Below are 22,003 nucleotides of genomic sequence, written 5' to 3'. Positions count from 1 at the left end.
ATTCGAGGATCGCAGCGTCACTAAAAGGGCTCAACGGAAACAGAAGTTCGGGGTGATCTGGGTAGCGCACTGCCCGGAAGGCCAGTTGCCCCGTGTGGCCTTGAGCCCCCCACGGGGGCGTCCAGGAGAGGAGCCTGCACGCTTCGCTCTTCCTTCACGGCCTTCTCCACCCACACGTTTATATCTCTCTTCCTCGAAGTGAGCAGACAGGATAAGGAGGAAACAGCAAGGCCTGGACTAAAGCACGGGAGTGGACGTGAAGGAGAGCCCGGTGCCTCGTGATGCACGTGGCCACGGGGCTGCAGGGCTGGGGAGGAGGCCTGCTCTTCCTCTCAGGGATGCTCTGGTGACTAAACTCTGCACTGGTTCCCTCGTCTTTTTTTTTTTTTTTTTTTTTTAAGATTTATTTATTTATTTATTTCTCTCCTCTTCCTCCCCCCCACCCCGGTTGTCTGTTCTCTGTCTATTTGCTGCATCTTGTTTCTTTGTTTGCTTCTGTTGTTGTCAGCGGCACGGGAATCTGGTTTCTTTCTGTTGCATCATCTTCTTGTGTCAGCTCTCCGTGTGTGCAGCACCATTCCTAGGCAGGCTGCACTTTCTTTTGCGCTGGGCGGCTCTCCTTACGGGGCGCACTCCTTGCCTGTGGGGCTCCCCTATGCGGGGGACACCCCTGTGTGGCACGGCACTCCTTGCACACATCAGCACTGCACGTGGGCCAGCTGCACACAGGTCAAAGAGGCCCCGGGTTTGAACTGCAGACCTCCTATGTGGTAGACAGACGCCCTAACCACTGAGCCAAGTCCATTTCCCTGGTTCCCTCTTCTGCATGGGGACGGTACCACATCTTCTTAGGACTTTGTGATGCTTAAATAAATGTCAACAAAAATATCATTGATCTTTCTCTGTGTAGCTTGGATCTATCTAACCGTCTGTCCATCTTATATCTGTGTGTCTATCTACGTACCTATTTATCATCTATCTTGTGTCTAATCACTCTCCATCATTTTCTTTGTCTCAATCATCCATCCATCCATCTATCTACCCATCTATCTATCTATCTATCTATCTATCTATCTGTCATTCATCATCTGTCCATCTGGTCGATCATCTCTTCCTATCTACCGTAAATCTATGGATCATCTATGTCTATCTATCATCTATTTTTCTGAATATCATCTCTCCACCATTGGTTACTGCGGCAGCTTGCTCGGTCAGTAGAGGTGGGGTCTGGCTGCGGACGAGGGGTTGGTCCAGCTCTGGACGAGGGGTCGGTCCCGCTCGGGACGAGGGGTCGGTCCCACTTGGGACGAGGGGTCGGTCCGGCAGCAGAAGAGGGATCGGTCTCACAGGGGTTGCGCGGTTCGGCTGACGGGGTCGCCCGGCGAAGCCGGCGATGAAGGGGTCGCCCGGAGAAGCAGGCGACGAACTGGGGACAAGGGAGGCCAGGCCCTTGTCGGGGGCTCTCAGGACTGGAGGGCGCATGGCAGAAGAACTACCGCGGAGACAAGGTAAACACGCAAGTCCACTTTACGGAGGGAGAGGCAACAGTTTTATAGGGGCTGGGGAAGGCTGATTGGTCGAAGCCACGCCCTGTTCTGATTGGTTGCCAGCGAAAGGTCAGTGGGCGGTACCGGACGGGGGAGGGGTGGTGGTTAGGGATTGGCTGTCGCTGTTGCTGGGGGAAGGGGCAGGGTTTAGGGATTGGTGGCTGCTGTTGCTGGGGTGGAGGGCAGACTTGAGTTTCCCGCCCACGCCTGGCTGTTGCTGCTGTCGGGGGAGGGGAAAAGGGTAGACTGGATTTCTCCGCCCATGCCTGGCTGTTGCTGCTGTCCGGGGAGGGGAAAAGGGCAGACTGGAATTTTCTGCCCTGCGCCTGCGCAGGGAGAAGGAAGAAGAAGGGTGCCGCCCCACAAGGCATCGGGTGGCGCCATCTGGGAGGAGGGGCGGCCGCCGAAGCATGGCTGCCGAGAAGGGGAGACCCGAGGGCACTCTGCGCCCATGCCGAGCTTCCTTCAGGGGTGGCGGTGAGTCCGACCAGCCACCCTATTATGGGGGCAGCGGAATTAGGCCTACCGCGGCCGCTCCCCTCGCCAGGCCAGCAAACCACACTTCAGCCCGAGGGGTGACCGCAGGTTACGTCTCTCTACCTACATGACAATCATCTTTCTACCCCCTGCCTAGATCTTCTGCCTGTCCATCTGTCCGCTTGTCCACCTGTCTCTTTCTCTCTACCCTGTCATAGTGCTTGACGCTGAGTTGGGCCACGGCAGCTCTGGCCTACAGTTCACCATCTCCCTCGTCCCTTGCCTTCGTTCCTCTTGTTGGCCGTGGTTAACTGAGCCCCAGCGCTGTGCTGCTGGCACAGGAGCAACCCCGAATCAGGCACAGCCTCCGCCCTTGAAGAGGAGCCGGCCTTGTGGCCTAAAACAACAAACCAAGAGCCAGTTACGTCACGTGGTGATTAGAGCTGTGGGAGGCGACGAGGCAGTGGAGAAGCACTGGGGCAGGGTGCCCATGCCAGACCGGGTGGAGAAGAGGACGGGAGAGGCTGGGGAAGCACAGCCCATCTGCAAACGCAGCAGCCCAGGACTTCTGGGAGCTGTGCTGTGCGGGAGCAGCACGGATAGGGCTGCGGAGCTGAGAGAGGCAGGGGGCAGGGGGCGGGGGCAGGGACGAGGAGCGCAGAGCAAACCCACGTCCCAGAAGCTGAACCTGCAGGAAGTTTACCAAGTGCAGGCAAAGGGATCAGAAAACCCAGACGGATGGGGACGTGTCTAGTTTTCCTGGGCTGGAGGACGCAGTCCCTTCCCGATGTCACTTCTCCCCAGCCTGGCCTATGGATCCGTCACAATTCCAATCAGAATTCCAGCAGGATTCCCTGTAGGCACACACCAGCTGATTCCAAACTCGATAGGGAAAGGTGGAGGAAGTAAACAAACTAACACAATTCCGAAAAGAGGACCAGTGAGACTGCCACTACCCCCTTAAGACGTATTTTAAACCTGCCGTAGTCAAGACAGTGTGGCATTGGTGAATGAGAGACACACAGCTCAAGAGGACAGATTAGGGACAGCTCGTTTTTAACAAAGACGTGAAGCAATTCAGTAAAAAGGACAGACTTTGCAGCAAATGGCCCTGGAATGAGTGGACTCCCAGGTGCAACAAACAAGACGGGACGGCCCTTCACCTGCACCTCACACCGTAGAGCAAACCCTGCACCTCACACCGTAGAGCAAACCCTGCACCTCACACCGTAGAGCAAACCTCACACCGTAGAGCAAACGTAGCTCCAGGTGGGTGACAGACCACGTGTGTGGGCACGTGTGCCAAGTGCTCATGAGCGTGGGAGCTGTGTCGGCGTGTGTGTGCCTGTGTTTATGTTGGAGTGGGTGCACACATGTGCACAAGTGTGCGTGTGGGAGTGTGTGTGTGTTTGCTGAAGGACGAGGCAGGGAAAGGTACCAGAGAGACATCTGGGCAGAAGTTCCAGCAAGCTGAACATATACATATGAGAGTTTCCAGCACACGCATGGCAAGTGGAACCTAAGCTCTTTTTCCATTAAAAAGGTATATTTAAATTTCACGAGCATAGAATTGTAGCTTTTGTCCCCTTAACAGGCCATTGTCAACTGAATATTTACAGGCTAGTGATTGGTAAAGTTTAATGTTTTATCAGTGCCTATTTCTCTAAACAGAACAAGCCAGTTTATCAATACAAATTTAAAAAAAACAACAACAAATAAATAAAAGGGAAAAAGACATCCATCGGCATCCATCATCCCAGCCGGCTTTGAACCTTAAGAACAGACAGACTCGAGAGAGGTGGGTGAAGAACCCACCCAGCTTTCTAGAAGTACCAGGCGACTTCCTGACCTCACGGGCTCATCTGATAATTGCTTTCTTCTTTCACTGCCCTGGGTTTCCACCTCTAGTCACTAGAAACACATCTTAAAATACAGTCCACACTGGCCAACAAACAGAACTGGGACAATTTATTTCTAGTCCCTGCTCCTCATTCCCTCTTTGAAATGAGGCTGGCAGTTCCTCCTCGACATCGAGGGGTGCTGATCCATCGATTCACGCACATGAAGGGCTCATCGGTGCTGGCGCCTGGTGAGTGCTAACAACCAGGTCAGCGGAGATTATTACTGCTGTTGTCATTACCTATTTGCAAATTTATTTTTGAACTAGTAACACTGGATACCTGATAAAAGCCTCTGGATTTCCATTCTAAAGACTTGCCTTAGGCAATTTTCATATCATACAAAGGAACTTACAATTGTTAAAAGGTTATTTCTGTACGGAAACCGATGAATATGAAGAGTATAGGATCAGTTGCTTGAGTCAAGAAAGAGACTGCATTTTATGCAGAAAAGATATATGTCTCGAGCTCCCCTGAGGGAAGAAGAGTGGGAGCAATTTCACTCAAACACTAAGCACTGGCTCAAGACCAAATAAGAGGCATTGCAGCCCTGAAGCAACGGAACTCACTGGAGAAAATTACTTAGTTCCCAGGCAAGGCTGGGGTACTTTCTGTGACCCGCACATCGCCTCCCCCACCAAATTGCCTCTGCGTTCCAGTCTCTAATCAATGGCCAAAGCTGCAGTCACAGATGTTAGAGAAGGGGAATCCGAATGGAACAAGAATGAAAGACAAAAGTATTACAGTTTAGAATGGGGGACTGGAGGAGGGAGAGGAGGGAGAAGGCAGATGGGAATAGTGGAGGAAGAGATGAACGACCCTCTCCTGGGATGCCCGTATCAACGCGATAAAGCCATGGGTGCTGTATTCCTTATGGCTGGGAAATGAAGTACCCCCAATCTAGAGACCTGGAGTGATATGCACTTATGATCCCACAGTCCCTGTGGGTCAGGCGTCGGGGTGGGGCTTAGCTGGACTGTCCGGCTCACAGGCTGCAGCCGGGGTGCTGGTGGGGCTGGTCGACAGCACGACTGGGGAAGAGCCGCTTCCCAGCTCACTCACGTGGTCGTTGGCAGGATCCAGGGTTCCAAGGGTTGTTGGAGAAAGGATCCGAGCTCCTTGCCCCATGGGTGTCTCCACCGACCAGCTCGAAACGTGACAGCTTATGCCATCAGAGCAAGTCCACGAGAGCGGTGGAGAGAGTGTGAGAAGAGGGGAGTCACATTCTTGGGCCACCTGACCTCGGAAGTGGGACCCATCATTTTTGCCATATTCTGTTTGCTGGAAGCAAGGCATGGGGTCCTGTCCACACACAAGGGGTCCACCCAAGGACATGAAGCCATTTCAGAAGCTCCGTACACAGAGGCTCTTAGAGCATCTACACACACGCTCAAGTCCATCGTGCCAGCCCAAGAGCAGACACCTGGAGGTGGTGAACGTGGTCACTCAAAATTTGTTGGCCATCTTTTTTTTTTTTAGCTAATTGTTAAATTCATCCCAGACTTGAAAAAATGAAAATTGGTTTTTGTTTTTTGAGACCTTTTCCAATAAACCGGCTTGATCCTATTCTGAAACCCTTGGGAAACGTCACAAATATTTATCTGTTAATTCATAACTGATGAAAGGGTCAAGGCTTGATGGTCCTGTAAGCCTAGCAGTTAACCTGCAGAAATCGATAACTTATGATTTTTATTGCCCAGTAGAAGAATCAGGCCCATTTATAGCATTGATTTTTTCCCTGTATACGAAGTTTTTCTACGTTAACACCTTATTGTGTATTTTTGCCCCATTGACTCTCCAAATCCCTGGGACCTGGAAGACTACTTGTCTTCCTGCTGGCTCCACCGTTACTGGGTTGAATAAGTGAGGCACTCAATAGCCAGGACGCAATCACTGATGCCAGAAAAGGGGACCCAAATGGAACAGGACGCCCGTAGATTAGATTGATAAAGTAAAGGATGGTGGAAGGAAAGAGGGGGAGAAGGAGAGCGGAGGAGGACGGGAGAAGCTAACGAATGACTGTCTCTGAGAATTGAGCTTTTCCGTACTCTGCAAAGGTCCACAACACAGGAAATTCAGCAAAGCGCTGCTCGGTGATCCTGATAGAAACTGGCTTTCTGGACTCAGGGCACCTGGTCGACCCCGTTCCCACATCCGTGGTGCGAAGTGTCTGTGCCTGAAGCTCCGTGGCTGCAGCTGAGCATCAGGCCTTTTTTGCGCTTACGTTCACTTAGTTTCCCTGGCGACTCAGCTGTTTCCCACGGCTGAGCACTGGACCTCGAGTGGGAGGCCCTGACGCCACGCGAGCGCCGCTTACTTGGGCTTTCTGTCTGGCGATGCCGATGACCCCACACGGCTTGTCGCTGTTCCCGCCATGCGCCATGGAAGAAAGTCACACGAGACTTAAGGTGAGGCCACGGTGTCACCAACCACAAGGGACACGTGCGCGCCAGCATAGCCGGGCCTGGAGCACCCGTCACGTAGCGTCGAGAGAGCCGGAGCAGAGCGCCACCTCGGACCTCTCCGGGGATCTCCAGTCCACGGAGGTTCTTGGGAGACCCCGGGGAGACCAGGGGCAGCAGAGCTTCCTGGGTGACTGCAGGGCTCCGAGAGTAGCTGCAGGGGTCAGAGGTGGGGGCTGCACACGTGGGGCTGAGAGGGAGGGCAGCAGCCTGGACAGGGGCTCCGCAGAGCCGCCCCCGGGGCCTCAGGCCCCTGACCGTGGCAGCAGCTGGGCAGGGGTTCTCACACTGCCCTGAAGGCCCGGGTACATCTTCAAGGGGACGTGAGGATGGCCAGCCCTAAAGCCATCCGTTCTCAAATTCCCAAACTCCACATGGCCATTCCAGAAACTCCTGTGTGGGGAAGAGGCCTGCCCTGCACGCTTTCATTCCTGCCTCCAGCCCTGGCACCAAACCAGGGGGCGAGCTAAGGATTCCAGGCTCCTCGAAGGCCGTATATTTTCTGCTATATTTTAGCTTTCATGTTTTTACGAAGTTGTGCTGCTTCCATCAAACGTGCATGAACGCCCCACGAACAGTCACGATAAGCCGATCCGTAAGATGAGTTTTATCACTCGGATGCTGTTTTCCTCTGCCAGAGGGCTGCCGGTGCAAAGGACCAGAAGTGGGCTGGCTTTTTAAAAAGGACTTGTTTGGGGTAAAAGCTCACACTGCCAAGGCCGTGAAAAGTCCAGCTCGAGTTACCATAAGAGGCGCTTTTCCGCCTGTTGAAGCAGGAGGTGGCCGTCTCTCCTGGGCGCTCCTTCCGGTCCGGGCTACACCGTGTCTGTTGCTTGGCTGAGGGCGGCGGGCGTGGGGCTCGTCTCTCCTGGGCCTCAGCTGCTGGCCGCTCCTTTCTGTCACACGGCAGGGTCAAAAGTGGCAGAGCTCTCCTTCCTGTGCACCTCCACTTTCCACTGGACCCAGCCAGAGGCTGGAGATGCAAGCAGAACAGGAGTGGACCAGCCTCCAAATGTCCTCTGTCTCGTTTTGGGATTCATAAAATAATTTCAAACTGCCACAGATGCATATAGGAATATGTACATCTGTCTACACGCACATGCGCAGAAATATCACGGGATGGTGAACAAATGACTTAAGGAGAAAGTGCGTTACAGCAAAAGCGGGCGTGGAATGGAAACCCATTCAAAGAGGAAACGAAACTGCGAAACATCAAGGTGGAAGGAGACTCTGGGCATGTGCTCTGAACGGGTGAGAATGAGCCCCGGCACTCTACTGGGCCTATTTCTAGACATCGGGGGTCCCTGTCGTCTCTAAATGCCATCGCGGTGGCTGGCTTTAGGGGGCGGCTTGCCAGGTTCCGTGTCTGGTTGCTCGGCTGAGTGCCGGCCCAGGTGCTGCCCTGGGGCAGGCTGCGGGTGGGATGGGCATCTCCAAGCCACTGCTGTGAGCGCAGGAGCTGGCCCTGCATGGGGCGGGGGGGGGGGGGGGGGTTGGCTTGGTCTGTCACTCAGCCCCAGGAGCAAAGAACTGGGGGTTACAGGAAGGAGGAGGCAGAGAGGAGGGGGAGGAGAAGACGACGATAATGAAAACAGGAATGATAAGTCCAGCCTGGGGCCGACAGTGCCCATGCGCCCTGCAATCTCCAGGTGGCAACGTCACCCTCGCTAGACTCTCCAGCCTCTGCCTGCTAAGCGGACCTCGGACCTCGGCTGTGCAGTAGCATCGGCCAGTTCTGCAGACGTGGAAGCACACTCTACATCTGGGGACCCAGCTCTGCTATTTACAGCAGGCATCGCTGACAATTGCCTCTTTTTTTTTTTTTTTAAATGTTACGTTCAGAAAATATAAGAGGTCCCATATACCCCTCCTCACCCCACTCCTCCCACATCAACAACCTCTTTCATCATCATGGGTCATTCATTGCATTTGGTGAATACATTTTGGAGCACTGCTGCACCACGTGGATAATGGTTTACATTGTAGTTTACACTCTCCTCCAGTCCATCCAGTGGGCCATGGCAGGACATACAATGTCCAGCATCCGTCCCTGCAGCACCACCCAGGACAACTCCAAGTCCTGAAAATGCCCCCACATCGCATCTCTTCTTCCCTTTCCCTGCCCTTAGCAGCTACCGTGGCCACTTTCTCCACACCAATGCCACAGTTTGTTTCATTACTAATCACAATAGTTCATGAATAGAATATCAGTAAGTCCACTCTAATCCATACACTATTCCTCCATCCTGTGGACCCTGGAATGGTTACGTCCACTCCACCTCTGTATCAAGAGAGTGTTTAGATTCTACATGGATGATGGATGTAATTCTCCTGCTTACAGTTGTAGACTCTTGGCTCCCTGGTGTGGTGGTTGACCTTCTTCACCTCCGTATTAGCTGGCTGGGGTAAGTCCAATAAACAAGAGGGTAGGAGTTGCAAGTCTGTTGAGGCTCAGGGCCTGGCTATCACATGGACAGTCCAGAGATTCAGGTCCCCTGAGTATACACCAACCCCAGCGCAAACCACAGGTCTGGTAAAAGTGACAGAAGAGTCATGTGTAGAAAGGTCACATCTGACTCCAGCTCCATCACACTCAGGAACACAAACTGCAAAGTAGGGTCAAATGACATGGTCTTGAACTCCAAATCTATCTGCCATGATCATATACCCTGTGATCTCCGTAGCCTTCAGGAGAACCAGTACCTAGGGCTGTATCTACTCTGGCTGTCTCTGGGACCCTGCTGAGGAGTGCGTAAGTGCAACCCCTCTGATGACCTCCCGACTCTTTTTTGGAGACTCATAGCCATATAAACTCATTTGTCCTTTTCATTTCCCCCTTTTATTCAAGGTCAAAAAGCAGTTTTTAACACCTGATATTACATGTAGGCTGAGATAGTCTTCTGGTCTGAGTTGACCCTTTTATTCAAAGTCTCTTTCTAGTTAGACCATCAGCTGGTGCCTGGCAGTAACCCCTCGGTGCCAGGGAGGCTCTTTCCTGGGAGTTTACGATGGACATGCAGGTGGGACACAGGCCTCCGCCATCAGTCAGGAGCGCACAGGCGACAGCACCTCCACTTGGAGTGCCAGAGCCCAGGCCTGCGCAACGGCAGCTCTGCAGGCCTTGGCCGGGGGCCTCCTGGGCCACAGGGGAGCAGCCTCTGGTCAGGAGGGAAAGGCCAGGAGGCAGCTCGAGCTTGGGGAAGGGGGGCAGCGCGGAGGCAGCGTGGGGTAGGAGGTGCTCGACAGTCACTGCACCAGCAGGAGGTGCGACGTGGCCGTGGCCAGGACGGTGTCCTTCCACAGGGCGGGCACTCGGGGCCTTCGCTGGGCACGGTGCCATACACCGTGGAAGGAGGACCCACGACGCGCTCCCAGTGAGGTGGCCGCCCGGGGCACGCGGCCGCCCGCCCAGGCTCGGAGCAGCTCAGGTGAATGGCTTCCCGTGGTCTCAGCGACGGGGGCACTGGGGCTGGGGGCCGAGGGCAGGGGGCCGGGGTCTGCAGCCACACCCCCACCTGCTCTGGCCACGACCGCGCTCAGCGGAGGCTCTCCCAGCCCTGGCAGGCGCCGCCTGAGGCCTGCTCGGTATCAAGAGCCCCTGTGGGCGAGGGAAACCGAGGCGCCGAGGAGACAGGCTCGCCCCCTCGCTCCTGGGTCCTGGCTCCTGGGACAAACGCCACACGGCGGGCTGGCTAACAACGGGGTGGACTGGTTCACGGATGAGGCTGGGGAAGGCCGAATCGCGCCATCGTCCGGGCGGGGCTTCAGCCAGGACTGTGGCGCTGGCCGGGGGTCCCGGTCACTCGGCAGCGCCGGGAGGGCTCCAGCCTCTCCCTCCTCCTCCCCTCCGGCCTCGGCCTCTGGCTGCCCCTCGGGGCTCTCTCTGAACCTTCCCCTCAGGCCTTCCCTGAGAGGACTGGGGGCTCCTGGGGCTGGAGCGGCCTCACAGAAGGGGTCCCACCGCGCCCAGTGGCCCACATGGTCGTGCCACGAGTAGGACGGGGCCCCGGGCATGGGGGTGCGGGGGCTGCGCTCAGCTCCACCTGCTGACAAGGCCCCGACGCCCCGGCAGGCGCAGGTGCAGCGGAGCCTACACGCCCCCCCCACCGCGAGGGGCGTAACCACCTCGCTGCTCCATCGCCTGCGCCGTGGCCCTCGCGGGCTCGGCCGTGGCTCCTGGGCCGTGGCCGCAGGGACCTGGAGACGCTGGGGCTCGGGAGAGGGTGTTTCCCAGCGGAGGCCCCAGGGCCTGTGACGTGGCCCCAGAGCAAGAGCGGGGCAGGGGAAGGGGTGCACACACCCCCGCAGCCGTGGGCACGGGCACCCCCAAACCTCACTGGGGTCCACCCTGCCACGGGCCAGGGAGGACCCAGGTTTCTGGGGGGCCAGGCAGGAAGGGGGCCAGGCTCTGGGGGGCCCAGGCTCCGGGGGGGGGCCCAGGCTCCGGGGGGGGGGCCCAGGCTCCGGGAGGCTGCCGGCCACGCCCAGGCCGTCCAGCCGGGAAGCGGGCCCTGGCCTGGCTCCCAGCCCCGACGCCGGGCCCCTCCTGGGCCGCGGAACCCGCGCTGCGCACAGGAGGAAGGAGTCTGTGCGCCTTGTCCCTGAGACCTGGGGCAGGGCCGGGGGGTTGATTTTCGCTGCGTTTCACTCATTCCACAAACTCCAGGCAGGGAGGCGGCCCCTCCCCCAGGACCACGGGGGCAGCGGGGCCGAGGGGCTGCAGGGTGGGCTCGAGAGCAGGAGCGAGGGGCAGGGCCAGCCCCGGGAGGCCGCGGGCTCCACGTGCTGCCCTCCAGGTGCTGCCCCTCCACCCTGCCCCCTCAACCCTGCCCCCTTTGCTCCTGTCCTCTCCGCCTCTGCCCCCTCCACCCTGCTCCCTCCAGGTGCCCTCCCCTCTACCCTGCCCCCTCCACCCTGCCCCCTCCACCCTGCCCCCTTTGCTCCTGTCCTCTCTGCCTCTGCCCCCTCCACCCTGCTCCCTCCAGGTGCCCTCCCCTCCACCCCTGCCCCCTCCACCCTGCCCACTCCACCCCTGCCCCCTTTGCTCCTGTCCTCTCCACCCCTGCCCCCTCCAGGTCCCCTGCCCTCCACCTCTGCCCCCTCCGCTCCTGCCCCCTCCACTCCACCCCCTCCACCCTGCCCACTCCACCCCTGCCCCCTCCGCCCCTGCCCCCTCCGCCCCTGCCCCCTCTACCCCTGCCCCCTCTGCCCCTGCCCCCCTTGCTCCTGCCCCCTCCGCCCCTGCCCCCTCTGCCCCTTTCCCCCCAACTCCTGCCCCCTCCGGCCCTGCCCCTCCCTGTTGGGGCCGGCTCTCCCCTTGGCCACCCTCAGGCTAGCGGGGGTAGCTATCAGGGAAGTAGCCAGAAAACACCCAAATGCACACGGCCCCGTTTTCTTCCTCTCTTTCAGAGTTGCGGGGGAGAAAATGAGGCAAGTAAAATTTCCAGAGGAAGCATTGCTAAAACACTTGCCTAAAATGTTCTCCACGGGCTGTGCTATTTCTCAGAAGACTCTGTCTAACCCAGGGCCTTATGTAGCTTCTGAACGAACGTGCATTTTCGCAAGCTCTTTTCTTGGTAAAATGTTCAAAATGTCCTCAAGGAAGATTCCATGGCAAAAGTGGTAAAATGAAATAAAATAAAATAAAATTTTAAAAAACCCCGGGATTTGCTCTAAACAGAAAGAAATCTAACAAGCTTCAGATGAAAAGCCCAACTGCTTTAAGGGTGGCTGATGAGCAGGGAGGGCGCCCAGTGTGAGGGAGAGGGTTGAAAACGGCCGGCGGCGGCCTGCCCCTCACTGCAGCGGGTCCCCGGTGACGCCTTGCTCTCGGGCTGCTGCCCCTCCAGGCACCTGCTCGCTGCAGGAATCCAGGCCCAGGCCTACCCTTTTACCAGCATTTTTTCCAGAGTCTTATTCAGCTTTCACTGCTTACAAAGGATTTTAGGAGGGAACGAGCCTCCAGCTGGCATCCACCCTGCCTCCAATAATATTTACCAGCTGCACACCTTGAGCCCAGGCCTGGGGGTCCTCCTGGGCTGATGCCTCCAGGAGCAGGTTCTGCGCTCTTGGCCTCCTAATTTAAAGACAAGACGCTGAAGGCTTGGCAGGGGAGTGTTGGCTCCAGGCCGTCCAGTCAGGGGATGTGGAGACTAGCTGCCACCTACTCACACCTTGGGGATCTAATTCTGAGTACTCTCCTTGACCCTTGCCTGGTATTTCTCAGCCAAGGAAAATGTGAAAAGTGAGGGAAGAGGAAAAGGAAAGAAAGTCTGATGTCCTGATAAGTTAAAAATCACAGTATAGCCATCCATGGATGCTAAGGCCAGTGGGTGGAAATTAGATGGGCAGAGAGATTGGCCTGGACTCAAAGTTAGCCCTCCAGATTCCTTATTAATTACAAAGGATTAAATAAAAAAGTGGTTTTGTAAAGAAGAGCTTTACTTTCACTTCAGTGAACAAATTTATCATCTTTTACCGGTAACAGGTCACAACTGACACGGCTGGCCCATGGACGTGAAATGCACGAATGTTTAACTGAACCTAGTTATGAGGGAACAATCAGACAATTCCAGACTGTGGACCGCTCATGAAACACATGGTTTGGAATCTTCGAAAGTGTCAATTCAACATCAAGAAAGATAAAGGAAAAAGCAGGGTTTGGGTTGGATTTAAAGAGATGCAATCAAATTCAATGCGTGATTCTCACTGAATGCTGGCTGGAGGGAAACCAGCTCTGAAGGATATTTTGGCTACACCAGGGAGAGCGGAGCACGGCCTTCACACTGAATACTATTGCTTCGTCAATGCTACATTTCACAGTGATTATGGCATTAGGGTTTTGTAGAAGACAGACGATGTGGTTAGCAGTTCAACGCCCGAGTGTGCCGTAAGTCTGCAATTTACATTCAGCTGAGAAAAGTAACTCAGCACACACATTTGCAACCTGTGTGTCTGTGTGGCTACACAGTAAACGCCTGCTAAACCGGGTGACGAATTCATGGATGTCCCCTGAAAACTGATTCAACTCTCCTGTAGATTTCAAGTTTTTCAAAATATAAAGAAGGGCAAAAAAGTGTATGAAATGTTTGTTCAAAAAAAGTCATAATGCAAAAGAACCGCTATGCTCTGATATTGACTAGATTAAAACTGCATCTTTTTGGACAAGAACTAAGAAGAAACTCTAAACAAGAAAACAATCAGTGGCTAAGATGACGGCACAGCTTTCTTTTGAGGCAGGGTAGAGCAGGGACTAAGGAGGACAGGCAGAAAATGTCGTAAATCTCCACACAAACACCTTCCAGGAGAAAAAAAGAACGACAGCAGCATCCTGCTGGGCTCACATAAACAAGTTCTCAGTACGTAGCTGGCGCCTGCTGACGCGCACAAACAAGTAGTGGGAATGCAGCTTGCAGCGTCCACCCAGCAGTAAAAGGAGAAAAGCAGGAAATCCCCACACGACTCACCTATTTTCACCAGCCCCTCAAGCAGCAAACTCCCGCAGGGCCCAGGAGCGATAGCCAGGGGCCAGTCACCTGCGGGCAGCAACCCCCAGCCCCTAAGAGAATCAAACCTCCCAACAGCGTTCCCTGCTTTGTCTCAAATATGCCAACCAGAGCAGACCTGGGGTCCTGCATCCCCCATCCCATAAAACAGGGGACCCCGGGACAGAACTCCGCATTCTTCTCCCCTGAGAATGCCCGCCTTACCCTCCTCTACAGGGGCATTTGTGCTCTCTTGCTTTCCTCTCCAATAAAACCTTGGCTTTCCTGATGAATTTGTGGCTCGTCCTTGAACTCTTTCTCACAACGGCGCCTAGAGCCTCGACACTGGCTCTGACAGCACTTTCGTTTTATGATACCCTTAGAATGCTTTTGAAATCTACCATGTTAGCAATAGACGATAATAGGGAGCTACATTAGGAAACCTGCCCTAATGTAAATCAAATCACACGCTGGTCACGCACCAGAGTCACGATCTTTTTAAGAGGAATGTTTGTGATTTTAAACAAATTCTGACGCTGTAAGACACACATGTCAGAATTCCTCTAAATAGACTCTGGGGCAGATTCCACTCCTTTCCCTGCCTTGGCACTGACTCTGGATGAGGTACTCCCGGGACCACCACCAGCTCCGTTGTTCGGGACGCGTCCCCCCCTGGGTCCCCCGTGCACACGACTTACCTCTTGGCCTCCGCGCGTCTCCGGAGGTGGCCGTCAGGCCTCGGCGTCAGCGCTGCGTGGGCCTGTGGATAGCTCCATCGCCGCTCCAGTGCACGTGGGAGACTCTGGAACGGACACGGACAGTACAAGGAATGCTTCCACTTCATCAAAATTAGGAGTTAACATTTCAGTTGCAGACTTCGTTTTTTATTTTAAAAACTTAAATGTTAACTTTACGAATTTCGCAATCATTAAAATACGCAATAAGCCCTTGACACGTCTTGGGTGAATGCCACGCACCAACTGGGATCTCGCCCTTTGAGATTTTAGTGAATGAAGGTGTCTGGAGGTGCCGGCTGAGAGACGGGAACAAGCGTCTAGAGAAGCGACTGCCAGGTGGCACCCAGCTCTCAAGAAGCACCTGCCCCTCATTGCTGGGCCTCCCGCGGCTCGGGCCACCCCACGGGGCTCTCGGTGGCGTGGTCCACGGGCGGTTGGGGGTCATGCCGTGCCCACCCCGCCAGGACCCTGGTGTGGTCTGCGGGCATCTCGGGCATCAGGGAGATGACCCGGTCTTGGTTCACGGGGACTGGGCCGCGCCCACCCCGGCCGGGGGACCTCAGCAGCCCGACCCTGGGGTCATGATGGCGCTGCTTCTCCCAGGGAGGGGTCTTCTGGCCGTCAGAGCCCCCAGGACGCCCGACAGCTGGGAGGGTGGCGCCCACGCAGAGCAAGCAGGGGGCTCGGAGCCCACCCAGGCACCCCAAGTGGACTTCCAACGTGGCGCGGGCACCCAGCCCCTCCGCGGGGAGCCTGGCCTGAGCAGGCTGAGCCCGGCCGGCTGCCTGCAGCCTGGCGAGCCCACGTGCTCCCGGAGCGCCCCAACTTGGCTGCGCGCCCCGTGGCTGCTCTCTTGGGGTCTGGCCTTTCTGTCGGCAGGCACGGTCCAGCTCTAGGCTCCTTCCGCCTTCCCACCTTGAAACCGCATCTCTGCTGCTTGTCGTCACTCGTCTATCTTTCAGGAATGTTGCTTGTTATATCTTGGTCGAGGCATTTATATTTTACCCTTTTAGGTCATTTTATTTCAGCTGGGTCTCTTGTAGTATCTTCTAGGTACAATTCAATATTTTACTCAATTTTGGAGCATCTCTCTTTTAATCGGGGGATTTAACCCCATTTTGGGGGACGTGGGGAAGTAGGGAGAAGGAGGGAAGGACAACTGGCATATCTGGGTCTTCCCCATCTTGTTAAGTGTTCTCTATTTCTCAAGGTTTCTTGTTCTTTTCTCTTTGATTTGATTGTTCTCATTTTTCTCTAATGTTTTTAGAAGTTATACATCTTTTTAAATTTTCAAATTTAATTTAATTTTTTAGTTTAGGAGGTACTGGGGTTGAACCCAGGACTCTCATATGTGAGGCTGGTGCTCAACCACTGAGCTGCACCTGCTTTGCTACATGAGGGCGCACGGCGGACAGCGGGCAGTGTCAAGGGCGGACGCACAGCGGCGCGAAGAATGCTGCGGAGACGGAGAGTGGTGGCAACGCGTCTGCTTTATTGAGGAAGACAAGCGTTTATATAGGCCAGGGTGCTGGCGGTAGCAAGGCTAAGCCAAATAAGGCAATGTATGTGAGGGGAGGCCGCTAATTGGCTGGGGACGGTTGGGGGTGAGGTACGAGGGTAAGGGGCGACGTGTGGGGTGCGGGTTGGCTTAAGCTGAAGGCGACCTCCGATGGGTTGTTGGAGGCTGTTGCTAGGTAAAGGGGCAGAGGTGAGGTTATCATTCTGGCGGGGGGTATATGGGGGCTGGGGCAGAAGATAAGGGGAAGTTGTGGGTTGGGTTCTGGTGAGGCGCGGGAGAGGCAGGCCGATTCCCCTAGGGCGGCCCCTATGGAGACCGGATGCTGGGTGGAGATCGAGGAGGCAGCCGTTACGGGCAAGAGTAGCAGGGGGGCGACAATCTACCCGCGCCAAGCACTCACCCAGCAGGAGACGAGGCCTCATCTCAACGTGCTGGGCCTGCCCAGCGATGGTAGCATGCTTGTTACCTCACTACAAGTTATACATCTTATTTTAATTCTTCTAGTATTTTCCCATATATACATGTGCATTCATTTTTTTCCCATCCACATTGAGAATCAATTTTTATGAACTTTAATTTCTAAACCCTTAGTTCAGTGTAACTCCCCTTTCTTCCTAGGCTACCTGCTATATTTTATTGAGATCATTTAGCGTGTTAATTCCAAAGTGCTTTACTTTTCATGCTTCTATTTTCTTAGGAAACACTTTTGTAACTATTGCCTTAAGCTTCCTGGCTCTATTACTGATGATTGCAGTATGGGGCTGGGTGGTTCACGGTTGACTGACTCAGCAATGATAAGTTTTATCTCTTTTATTTCTCCTTTATTGGATTAACTTTTTATTTACTCGAGGGGATTCTCCAGTAATTCCTTCAAAATGGTTTTGCAGGCAATGCATTTTCTGTGTTCTTGAACAGAAATGAGAAGAGAGTAAACGTATAAGAATGAGAATCAGATGGAAGATTTTGCATTGGCCACGGAGTGTTCAAGGAGCAAAACATTTAAAGACGTGGTGGGGTGGGCTGGTGTAACTGGTAACCCAGAGTTTCATGGGCAGCCTAATTATCTTTCAAGAGGAAAGCTGATACATATTTGCAGACGTGTATAGACGACTACGTTTATTATCCACAGATTCGTGAAAGGATTTAGAGAGAAAATACTCCTATAAAAAGAAAAATCAACCTGCTATGAAAAGATGAAACAATGGCAAGTTGAAAAAATAATAATATAGCCATAATTTGGATTTTTCATCAAGTGATGAGTTTTAGAAAGTTTAAGTTAAAAATAAAGGGATAGAAAGTTATCTTAGCCTACTGCTAAGAAATGGAAAAGGTATAGTAATATCAATATTTAGTAAAAATAAAGTTCAAGAAGGCAAATTTAACCTCACAAATCTACCACAATAACTGAAGATTAAACAGCGATCAACCAGGTGATCATTTCAAAAGATTTGCGTCGATATAATTCAACAAACATTCATGATAAAGTAAGCTCAAATAACATAAGTAAGACACCTTCAGCACGGTAGTAGCAGAAAAGAAGTTCTTTAACTTGGTACAGGAGATCTCAAAAAAATCACAACAAGCGTTGCGCTTAATGGTGACATGGCGAATAATGCTGAACGCTTTCCTTTAAGATCAGGAATAGGGCAAGGATCCCCTCTCCCTCGCCCGGAGGCCTTGGCCAGGGCAGCGAGGCAATGGTAAAAATTAGCTAGCCATTAGGCAACTGACTAAAAGAAAAGGTATGAGAAATTAGGAAGAAGGGAAAAGCTGTCACTACTTTGTGAATAATATAGTTTTCTACATGGAAAATAACCCTAGAGGCAAATTATTTGAATGAAGGAGTTTAGCAAACTTTCACACACAAAATGAATACACGAAATCAACTGGGCTTCTGTCCATGCACAACATTCAGAGAATCAAACCAAAACTACCATTTATAATAGAATCAGTATGAGGTATGAAGGAATAAATCCCACAGAAGATGTTCAGAAATCGTACAGAAAAATCAGATGACTCTACGGGAACATATTAAAGCAGATCAGAACAAGTGGGGGGATAAATTAGGAGATGTTACGCTTCTACAGACGCAACATAATTGCATCAATGGCTTAAGAGGTGCGTGTCTGTAATTTGACAAGGTAATGCTCAAATTTACTTGCAATGTTTGGAAATGAACAGAAACGGTGACAGCACAGCACGGCGTCTGGAACTGGCAGCACTAATATATGGGTAGCCCGTGGTTGAAAGAGAAAGTCTAAGGTCGAGCACATCGCTGGAAGGAAAGCCGAAACACGGAACGTGGGGCTGCGTAGCTTAGCAAACCCTCCTGTGGACCATGAGTGCGGCTGATAGTGCATAAGAAGAATGTTTTTCTCTGAAACTGAGCAAAGGTAAGTTGCTGTTACAAATGTTAGAATCAGGGCGCTATTACCACCCAGAGCAAACCATGGGCAGCAGTATATAGTGACATAACAATAACCTCCCACCAACAGTGAAAAAAGGAAGCGTAACAAGTGAAAGAAACCAGACAAAAAGTACTACACATTGCTTGACTCCATAAGACACCACACAAAAATGTAAATACAAATAAATTACAGCGATGGAAATGGATGAGCAGTTACGCAGCAGAAGGACAGAGAGAGTGAGAGGCGACTGCTAAGGGGCAGGGCTCTTTTTGTGTGTTTGCTTCTGTTTTTTGTTGTTTTCTTTCTTTTTCCTTTGCTGTGGAGTAATGAAAACGCTCTAATATTGACTAAAGTAGTGAAAGCTTAACTCTGTGATTATATCGAATGCTGTTGGTTGTACACTTTAGATGGATTGTGTGGTTTATGAATAGGTTTCAGTAAAATCGATTGAAACGTTTTGAACAACAACAAAAAGTTTACTTGGAAGCACAAAGCTCCGTGCACGAGGCCCTGCGGTCCCACCAGTGACAAGATTCAAGCTCCCCACAGCTGGACCCCACCAGGGCCCGTTGGCTGCACGCCAGGCCGGGAGTCAGGAGCAGCCAGGGGGGCGCCGGCGTAGGGGGAATGAATGCACAACGGCGCCCGCGTCCCGATGCGGATCCTCCCGGCTGACGGAAAGTGTGTGAACTACAGCATGGACCCTGCCCATGTGGGGCAGCAGAGCGCCCAGACGTATCCACCAGGTGCAGGCAAGGTGCCACGATGATGGAAGAGGTTGTTGATGGGGGAGGAGTGGGGGGTGGGGGTATACGGGGACCTCATATTTTTTAATGTAACATTTAAAAGAAAATAAAGAAGAAAAAGGAGAAGAGAAGACATTGAGCACAAAGAGAATTTGAAATCTAAAAAAAAGCAGCAAGCCACAGAGGGATGCCCACATCCCTTAACGCACAGTGCAAGAACAGGTCTGTGCAGGCGCCTCGTGTGTGACAGTACACACCCGGGTGATCCAGGGCGGAGGTGACCCCGGTGGGGGCAGAGGGAGGGGCTGGGCCAGAGAGAGAACGTTTGGGGGCGGAGCGCCGTGCGTGCATAACAGCAACAGCAGAACTACGAGGTATTGATGTATTGACGTGCAAGCCCGAGGAGGAGGAGTAAGACTTCTCCACCAACAGACTCTACTCCTGGACAGGGAGACATCGTCACATTCTTATTTCCTTTCCAACTCTATGAAACCAGTGGAGCCTCAACAAATTACAAAATTACAACAAATTCAAAAGCTGTTTCTGAAATTCCTATGGAAGGAACGCCAAGCCAATATTGGAGAGAAGCAGCCGATTTTAAGAAGGGCCCACTTGGTTAGAGCGATACCCCTCAACAGAAGACTCCTGGAGCTTTGGGACACACCTGGAATTTTTTTCTCGACACATTACTTCGGTGCCAACACGGAAAAGGAAGTAACCAGATCCCAGACAAGGTGGGAAAGGAAGTAACCAGATCGCAGACGAGGCGGTGGAGGCCCAAGGGGCAGGGTGTCGGGACAGCCTGGGGTGCCAAGCCCCGTGTGGTCGGGGTACGGCAAGGCTGGCCGGGCGCAGGGCTGCGGCCTTGGGGAGGAGCCGTCTCCTGCCAGGGCCTGGGGCCGCCTGCTCTCCAGCCAGGAAGGCCGCAAGGAAACGCTCCCTCCTGTGGCTCGGGGTGGGGTAAATCGTCCCCTGAATCAGGAACCGCGGCGCTCATGGGTTCGGCATCCAGCTGGGCCTGGAGTGCTGATGCAGGGACTTGGCCGAGGTTTCAGTGGATTTAACTTTTCTTTGTGCTGTAGCCATCATTTACGAACACTTGCTAGGCTAAATGCTTTCCATGAGCACTCTTGAGAGCTTTTTCCTCCCAAAATTGTATCACGAAAATCTGGAAGCATCTAGAAAGAATTGTGCCACCGACACCGGTATGTATCCCCAGCTCCTGGTTCCCTAGGGCTTGCTGTTTGCCATATCCGCCTCATCAGTACCCGTTACCCGTCACTCTACCCACCCACCAACCCTCTTGTCTTTGAGGCCATTTCACTTCTCCCACGAGAGCCCCGAGAGTGAGGCCTTCACCGCAGGCTCATCGCAGTGGCCTCTGCTCGCTCGACTCGGCCTGCGCACTCACCAGGGAAGATGTCGCCTCCTCCTCCCCACAAACGTGCCTTTGCTCCCCATTTTTTCGCCTCCGGGGATTCTCAAAACCCCCCTTCTCTCCTGAGCTCTCAAGAGCCGGCTCACCTGCCGCGCTCCTCTCGAGGCTGAGGCTTCCTACACGGGCCCCGACCCAGGGCCTGCGTGTCCCTGCTGACCCGCAGGCCCCCTGCCCCCCCCCCCACGCGGTGCCCCCGGCTGCGCGGCCCACTGTGCGGGAGAAGGGCGGCCTCCCTCCCCAAGGCCTCCCTGCGCTCCCGAGGACGCTGGACTCCCGGGCTGTGAGGACACAGGCGGCGGCGGCGGCCACCCCTCCCGCCAGCGTCCCTGGAAGGGGAGCTGCGGCCACTCGCCTGGCCTCGGCACCGCCGCGGCACCTTTGGTTTCCACACCGCGACTGGATTCAAAACTCACAGCACGGCCTCGCTAAAATCTCAGGAAATTTAAGTTCAGGAAAAGTCTAGAACAACTTGGGGAGATGTTTGTACCGTGAGGCACTGTGAGTCCCAACCTCAATCAAGAATTGTGAAAAGTGCTGGAAAGCTGAAGTTCATCTCAGAATGCAGGAAAATGGCTATCGATTTAAAAAAGGAGATCAGATCCGAGCACAATGATGGGGACGTGGATGGTTATCAGGCAACATGAAGGGAGGGACAAATGCTTCGTGCATACTTTAATCCTGGGGAAAACGATTCTAAATTAAAAGTCCTTTTAGAGCACTGAGGTTCTTGGAGGTACCGTGTGGCTGGAGTAGGCCTGTGGAAACATCACTAGGAAGAAGGACTTGGGAACGCTGCTGCAGGCTCCTGCGCTGCCGGGAGCGGGCTGTGGCCGCGGGGCCTGTGTGCAGGACGCAGAGCCTCTGGGGAGGGCAGAGGTGCAGCTGGAAGGCAGGGAGCAGCTGTTCTAGCAGGATGCTCCTCCCCGCAGAGGGGAGGACCAGGAGGCGACAAGCAGCCTCCGACCTGGGCTGGCACCAGCGCGAGATGCAGGGAAGCCAGTCCGACGTGCGCAGGGAAGGCTCCGGGATCCTGCGAGGATGGCAGGGCTGGGGGATCCGGCTGTGACTTGGGACGCCTGGGCCTCACCTTGTAAGGTGACGGGCTTTTAGCAACCATCCAGGCTAGTGAGGACAGGAGCCCGGGCCGTGTCCCCCAGCCTGGTGCGCAGCAGGGGGGCAGCTGCCACCGGCCAGCTCATGAAGCCGGCCGGAGGGGGCGTCCACGGTCCTCCAGCAGGAGCAAGAGGGGAGCTGGGATTAGCGGCGAGGGAGTGGCAGGTGAGCTGA

The 22,003-nt window shown here is 54.0% G+C and overlaps 1 protein-coding gene across 1 annotated transcript in view; it reads right to left on the bottom strand.

The window, feature by feature from the left end:
• The window catches only part of OTUD7A (OTU deubiquitinase 7A), a 384,350-nt gene that overhangs the window by 192,391 nt on the left and 169,956 nt on the right, over window positions 1–22,003 (bottom strand). The window contains exon 2 of the mRNA XM_058294822.2: window positions 14,567–14,670. The gene's annotated coding sequence lies outside the window, so the exon portion shown is untranslated. The remainder of the gene's footprint in view (window positions 1–14,566; window positions 14,671–22,003) is intronic.

The sequence above is a fragment of the Dasypus novemcinctus genome, chromosome 3 (assembly GCF_030445035.2).
Source record: "Dasypus novemcinctus isolate mDasNov1 chromosome 3, mDasNov1.1.hap2, whole genome shotgun sequence".
Classification (NCBI taxonomy): Eukaryota; Metazoa; Chordata; class Mammalia; order Cingulata; family Dasypodidae; genus Dasypus; species Dasypus novemcinctus.
Note: the sequence above shows the minus strand (reverse complement) of the source record. Positions and strands in the feature narration are given on the sequence as shown.